We start from the raw sequence: 7,912 nt of genomic DNA, 5'->3' as shown, positions 1-7,912 counted from the left end.
ACCCTTGCTATTGTTATTTGCGCCAACAACAGCCGGCGGCGGCCAGAAGCGTAAAATCGAATGAATGTCCCGCCGCGTCGTCGCCATCGTCGTGATGTTTGCTCTTCTGAAAAGTGGCAATGAAACACTTGCCACGGAACGACACAACACACTACACCGGGTGCCTGAATGTAGTCCACATTGGGGGTATGCGATGCTTTGAATGATTCCGTCAAATCCCGTACAAAACGTACGAAACGAAATTAGGCGTCTGTACCAGTAAAAGTTTTTTTCTAGCTCTTAACAATTTTAAAGCATTTTTCGTTAATTGATGTATCAAAAATAGGTACTTGTGCCTTTTTTTTATTTCAAAGTCAGCATCATAATCAGCAAGCATATTCCAGGTATCGACCGTTCACGGATTTACAGTAAGTAAGCATCCGTTACTTCCAACCTCATCCAATCGGTTTTTTTTTTTCGAAGAGGCTGGTGAATACTGAAACAAAAGCGTTTGGAAATTTAATGAGAACCACGCCAGGAACTTCAACCATGAGGAAAATTTTAAAGATGTTATCGAAAGAAAATTTCCTTATTGTTATTGCTGAACTTATTTGACTCAATTCAGAAGTTTCAAGCTTCTTTTTCACATTTGAAGCCGAAACTTAATCATTGTCTAGACAAATGGTTTATATTTCATTAAAAAATGTTTACAACTATTCTCCGGCAAAATTGTATTAATTAATTGGCCTCAAAATATGTGTTTCAACTAGATCTAAAAGTGGTAAAAAGACAACTTTGCTGATAAACTTGAAATAAAAAAATAAATAAAACACTAATATCTATTTTTGATGGGCCACCCTACGTCATTTAACAAAAAATGATCAATTTAAGAGCTAGAAAAAAAAACTTGTTTAGTCAAATCAGCTTAAAATTTTCTGATCTTTAAATTTGTAGAATAAACTATAACGGTATTCTTTGAAATAAAAAAGTTTTGATGATTATCTTCCGTTCCGACCAAAAGAATGGTTTCAAAAATATAAACAACTTTGTAGAACATCATTTTTACGTAAAATCACAATTGAAGGTGTGAGTTCCATCTTTCCTCCTAAAACTCCAATCCGTCCCACTGTGCAGTGATAGAGGCAACAGTAACAGGTTAAGGAATAAAAAATTCTCATAATATAACGGAAACTCGTTTTTTATATCTGAATACGTTCAATTGAATTTCACGTAAAAATAATGTTGTAATGATAAAATCATTAAATCTTTTAAAAAAACATTTCCTCTATTACTGGAAAAATTTCCATTAAGGCTAAGTAGCCCGTCATTCGTTTTGGCAACAATGATAACTTTTCAGATTGCATTTCAAAGTGATAAAACTAAGTCTCGATAGTTCATATTGACTTGAAAAAGTATCACTGTACGCGGTAACATGCTTAAAGTATGCTGATACTTTTTCAGCTGTGTCAGTGCAAAACCAACTGATTTTCTTTGATTTGAATTCGTAAGATGAATTAGCAACAATCATCAACGACGCGTACAAATTTCAATGACGGCCTACTTCGCCTTAATAGTGGTATTTGATAACTTCTGTTCCTATGATAGTGGTTTACATTGATTTCCCATTGGGACTCACTATTATAGGAACGATTCTACCCCATTATCCCAAATACCATTACCCCGAATTCCAGATCCCCGAACAACCCACCCCGAACGATATTACCCCGAATTGTAATTTCATGCGGAAATATCATCAATGTCATCATGTCAAGACAATTGTAAATTCGGGGAACCAGCATTCAGGGTAATGGAATTCGGGGTAGTAGTACATTAGTACATTGGGGTAATGACATAGGGGTAATGACATTCGGGGTGGTGGCATTCGGGGTAATGGGGTAGAATCAATTTAAAAAATTGCTTTACACATTCATATCATTTTGATTTGACAATGTTCATGTTAGAAAAAAAAATTACCTTTAACACGCTTGAAACGGCACTACCACTATTATTAGTACACACACTACCACTAAATCAGCATATTCAAGGTCATCGAATGTAAACATGATTCATACTAGCAAAATCATATTGAGGTTTGAAAGATTAGTTCGAAATTTGAATGAACACAATCATGTGTTGATTTCTGATAAAATTCAATGAAATTTTCAATAGAAAAAAATCATCAAGAATCCCTAAAAGTACCTTGTGTTGATTCTGAATAAACTTCTGAGATATGTTGATTCCAAATAAACTTTTTTTCAAAAATTATGTAAATTTTATTTCAAAAATTTCGTGTAGTATTAGATTTTGTATCGAGTTTCACGAAATAGTTTTCATGCATTTCGTCATTAGCAGTACAAGAAATCCCGCGTATCGTTTTGTTTCGTATCGACATGAAACATAAATCCATATCCCATAACCTTACTCCACACTGGAGCTCGGGTAGCCCTATTTGCAACCGAACCATGGCGAAAACCTACCACGGATTCAATGCGGCGATGCTGACGTAATTGAATGCCGAGCTTTTAAACTGGCACCTCTATATGGTTGAAATATGCGAAAGTGTCCATTCTGCCTCCCAGACCGTACTCACTCAGCTTAGGCTACCATTTTACCATTCACATTCTTGTGGGCTTACATTCGTGAACTGACCACCAAAAGGCCAACAGGAAGCGACAAGCACACATTCCAAGCGCAGGGCATGTATTAGTGCCACACTGGGAACCATAACATGCCGTACTCTCAAAATAGCTGCATAATCTTCAGAATGCGTTTGTTGTTTGGCACGGTGCTCTAACGTTCTCATTCTTCAGCATGCATGCAAGGAAGGACATCAGACTAGTTACCATCTCTAGACAGTCGCGATGGAATTTCCAAATAAAACGGAAGTGGTCAACTGGATGCCAGTAATTGAATCCAGAGTAATGGATTGTGCTTGGCATGGGCAAGATCTGAGGGATGCAACCTTTGGGAAACGAGCAAATGGTGTTCAATTGAGTTGAAGTTTCCTTTTTGAATCATGCATCATTACTGCAAGATGTCAATCCAAGGATTGGATGTACATTTCTTCGTCATGAATCATGTTTCTCTATCATGAAATGCAAATTGTATTTCCTGAATTTAAAACACAAAAGTTCTTCATTTATCACTTTCATGTAGACATGATGTCAGAGGGATTACAACAAATTGGAATGATAAAGTTTATACAGACTCATGCTAAATAAAAATGTAACATTAAAAATCTCCTCTCAGCCTCCACAAACTTTGCTTCAGCAACTAAACATCTAATTCCAGCGATTTTATTCGCTCTAAATTTATTTAAAGCTATTTTGAAGGCCGGTTTAAGGCTTAGCATGCGCTTATATCGAACCTTTTTGAGTCACGATAATTTCATTTTTAGAACAGATGGCTACAGTGGAAAGCTTAACGATCGCTTATTCAACCTTTTTTAAACAAAAAAAAAATACGAAAAATATATTTACAGGTTTATAGTTTTGAAATCAATACTAATAATAATTGGGTCCTAAAATTTTTAATGAAATCTTGTTTTTATTTAATAACACGAAAAAGCATGTTACTGTAACTACTTTAGCAATTTTTCCCGCGCAAATAATTGCTATATCATGTTTAAATTTTAATTTAAAAATTTGGTCCATAAATGAACTTTGACACTTAAGATCATGTTTGACGTTCGCTTAGTCGACAAAAACACCACAGGGGTTTTAGTTCGACCACTGGGGTTGTTCCTATCTGACATTTCGTAAGGGACACGGAAAACAAAATACACCCAAAATTTGAGTTTAAGCCAAAGGATGTGACAAAATCTAAAAAAATGTTTTTTGGGCTTAAACCAACGAAAACATTAGAAAATTGAGTAAACATGTGTTTTTGGCTTAATCTTAAGCGTTTGGCACTAAAATTGGGACAGGGCTTTAGGACCCTATTGAACATGAATTGAATCCTGAAAAAAAATAAGGAGAACCTCTCACTTATTGCTCTCTGTAACAATCATCCTCATGAGACTCTGTTTATCGTATACTGCTATATCTCTGATAAGATCGGGGGGATAGAAGTGCATGATAAACCCCTTTAAACAATCCCCAAACCTGGGGAACCCTATTGCTATCGGATGTTCAGGGTTTGTTTATCGTGCCAGAAAAAATAAAACACCTACTCTCAATGGTGAACAAGTTAGAAAAATGAATTTTATAATCGCTCTCTCTTGGGACTCCCGTTCGTTGCTCTTATTTATCGAACTTGTTACAACTTGCGATGCACAACGTTATGCGATATTCCTATGTGCACTGTTTCGATACAATATGGCGTCACACAAATCTAACTGTCACTTTTTTCATCTTAGTCAACACGTCTTTGGCGATCGGTGGTGCGAAATTATAATGTTGTTTGTGAAAAAGGTTTTTTTGGGGACCAGGCTCTTCGGAACTTTTCCATCATATGCCTGATGACATAATTAAACTACCTGTGCTGTTAGATGTTCAAAAACGTACTTACAAGCTTTCATACTGATTATGCAGTACCAGGCAATGCACAGTGAGAAAATCGGGCTCCAAAACGCGACTAAATGCAATATCTCAGCTGGGTAAGGGTTTCAGGAAATGATTTTGACCATTCTAGATCGGAAAAAGGCTGCTGAATCGATTGGTGGCGGTCCCATTGACCGGAGACTTCGCCCTGGCCACCTAGAGCCCTGGAACCATCCTGAGTTCCTTACGGCAGGTAGAATTATTGGAACTGATATAAACTGTCATGATTCCGTTTTGCTGCGGAACAGCACACGACAATATTCTTGCATGGCGGATTTAGTGATATGAATTATTGACCATTATGACCATTTCATGGTTCCGGAACTAACCCGGAACATCCGTAATATTGGCAATATTGAAAAAAACAAATGTTCTGATGGTTCCTTTGTCTCTTGTTGATTAGAAAGAAGTACTCTTACAATTCGTATTTAGTAATCTGAATGTTTGACCATTATGGCCATTTTACGGTTCCGGAACAAACCCGGAACATCCGTAAAATTGTAAATATCAAAAAAAAATATATATTCTGATAGTTCCTTTGTCTCTTGTTGGTTAGAAAGAAGTAATACAATTTGTATTTAGTAATATGTATGTTTGACCATTATAACCATTTTATGGTTCCGGAACTAACCCGGAACATCCGTAAAATTGGCAATATTGAAAAGAAAACAAATGTTCTGATAGTTCCTTTATGTCTTGTTGATAAAAGAGAAGTATTCTTACAAGTCGGATTTATTCATCTGAATGTTTGACCATTATGGCCATTTTACGGTTCCGGAACAAACCCGGAACATACGGAAAATTGGTAATATTAAAAAAATATGTTCTGATAGTTTCTTTGACTCTTGTTTGTTAGAAAAAAGTACTTTTACAATTCGTATTTAGTAATGAAATCGTAAATGGTTTTCTGTACATCGTCCAACTAGTATTCGACGATGATGTGGATAGTCGAGGTCTATGGTATAAGATCTAATTAGTTTTCTCTTAAACGTCAAAGTTAAACAAAGTTTAAGATTTTATTTCGCAAAACAAGCATCTTCAATTCTATAGTAAATCATATGTTGTTCTTCTTCTCCGTCCTGTAAAAGGTAGTTATTTAAAACTTTCAATGGTATTCCTTCAATCTCTTATATGATGCCCCTCTTGAGACATATTTATGATAAAAAAATCTGAATTACCAATTCATAAACTGGTTGTTCCAAAAATTCCGATGGTACTCAAAGAATAACATATTATGAAAATGCTACATAGAAAACAATATATGGCATGTGAGAATGGAAATAAAATATTCTAGTCACGTTTCTTATGCCTATAACATCAATCAAGTATGAACAATTAAAAAATAAACGTTAATGAACAAAAATACAAAAAAAAACAATAAAAATCAAATACTGACGAAGAAAAATCAACAATTTTTAACAAACATTGACAAAAAAAAAACAAAAATGACGCTCGTCATTCGTTATCAGACATTGAACTCTCTTCGCTAGACAACTCTTCAGAGCTTTCTATGTCCGAGCTTTCCTCATCCATTTGTGCTGATTCCTTGTTTTCGATCTCCATTTGATGACCTTCATAGTATTGCACCAAATCAATATCATGGTCTTCATTAGCGTTGCAATTTCGTCGTTTTTTAAACGTAGTGTACGATATTTTGATGTCAGACCACGCCAAAGCTGCAACCATTATATCGTACATGTTATCTTCCGGAGTTGTTTTTCGGGCTAGGTTAGGCCTCGAAAATTTATGCCGTTTGTGCATGCGTTCACCTGCCTGCTCATCAACAAAATTCATAGTGTAAGGCTAGAATAAAAAACCAGATAATATTTTATACACTTTAAGCTAACAGTACACTTACCAATTTGGTGATGTACTCCGATAAGTGTTTGTACTTATGCAAGCAAGGTGGCAACTTTTTTATAAAAGGGAATTCTGTCAGTATGTTTCTTTCTAACTCCTCGTACAAAATTTTAACTTTCTCGGGTTCGAGCCTTTGCGATGAGAGTGCCAAACTGCTTATTATTCTTGAATTTTCCACCAATTTTCTATTTATTCCCAAAATATCAGAAAACGCTGTAGGATCGGAGAGTAGAAGGCGAGCAAGATTTCCGTTATTCGAGCTTCCACATCCACCTGGCTTTGGTCGGTTAACCTGCGCTTTGAAACGATCTTCAAGTTCGTTTGAAATTCTTCTATGCTCTGACTGCACTTCCGGATGTTTCAATGCTGGATTCCGTGGAGTTCCACCGGAAGTGAAAATATGATTGACCTATAACTCCATCTGGTCCTGAAATACACACTGGGCAGGCGTGGGTATTTTTTTTGCCGACGATAGCATTAGCAGCTTTGCCGTCTATCAAAGAATATACCGCTTCTGCAGTTATTTGAAGACGAATATTATCCACATTGATAATCACGGGGTTAGTTTTTATTCCATTCACCTCTTCATAAAATTTGGTGAACATTTCCAATGTGATCGCATCGGTCTCTTTAGTCCAGCTTAGTGATCTTGGACGGCAGAAAAAATCTGATTGCGGGTTAGGATTGTTGTAAATTTCTTCCCCAGAACTATTTATTAGTTTTTTTTTTTTTTTAAAAAAAGACACTGACACGTAAATGCTTCCAGTGGGCATTTATGCCCTTTGAAGGAAGCACCACACTAGACAACGGACTAGCATGCAACGCCCAGTGGCACAGTCGGTAAACAGTCCTCACGAAAAGTTTACCCGGCCTGAGGCGGGAATCGAACCCACACTCCCTAGCACGATGCGGCTAAATGCCTGGTGACACTAACCGCACGGCTACGAAGCCCCTGGTTGTACTGAGAAAATCCAGTTGCTGAATCCAGACCCCCAGCAATCCTCATTGAGCAGTCAATTACGACTGGGGATTTTAAGGAATTTGCAATGTAATTTAGCCTTGATCTTATAGTTGGAAGATCCATTATTCTTCTCGCATCATTTTCAATTAGGTTACGAATGGGTATACTACACGACAGGTATCCTTTTTCCCAGTTTGGACTTGAAAATGACGGTATTATTGATTTGCGGTGCTCTATAATTGCATTCCATGGCACGAGGGGCTTCAGACCAAATCAAACCCGCAAAACACCGTAGATAAACTCGTCAGATTGATGAGTTTAATCGCATCAAACACTTCTTTAAGGAGTTCATTTGTACATTTTGTTTCGTCTCGTACACTCGTACGAAGTAAGTTGAATCAATACATAGCAGCTGTCAAATCAACATTTGTTATCATAAGTTAAGTCGCAGAAGATCACAGGTTAGTTCGGTAGAATATGTATACACTCGCATTGTATGTTATTATTCATCACATAATATATGCACGCATATCGCCTCCACTTTTGTACGTAAAAGGTCTTTTCGCGACAT

At 36.6% G+C, this 7,912-nt stretch overlaps 1 long non-coding RNA gene across 1 annotated transcript; it reads right to left on the bottom strand.

Moving 5' to 3' along the window:
- Positions 1 to 6,149: 6,149 nt before the first annotated feature.
- Positions 6,150 to 6,934, bottom strand: LOC110678705. The gene is made up of 2 exons (XR_002501867.1): positions 6,379 to 6,934; positions 6,150 to 6,323 (listed from the first exon to the last, which is right to left on the bottom strand). It is a non-coding gene; the product is annotated as an uncharacterized LOC110678705 (long non-coding RNA).
- Positions 6,935 to 7,912: the final 978 nt, after the last annotated feature.

Source organism: Aedes aegypti, chromosome 3 (genome assembly GCF_002204515.2).
Source record: "Aedes aegypti strain LVP_AGWG chromosome 3, AaegL5.0 Primary Assembly, whole genome shotgun sequence".
NCBI classification, from domain to species: Eukaryota; Metazoa; Arthropoda; class Insecta; order Diptera; family Culicidae; genus Aedes; species Aedes aegypti.
This window is presented reverse-complemented; position numbering and strand designations above follow the sequence as displayed.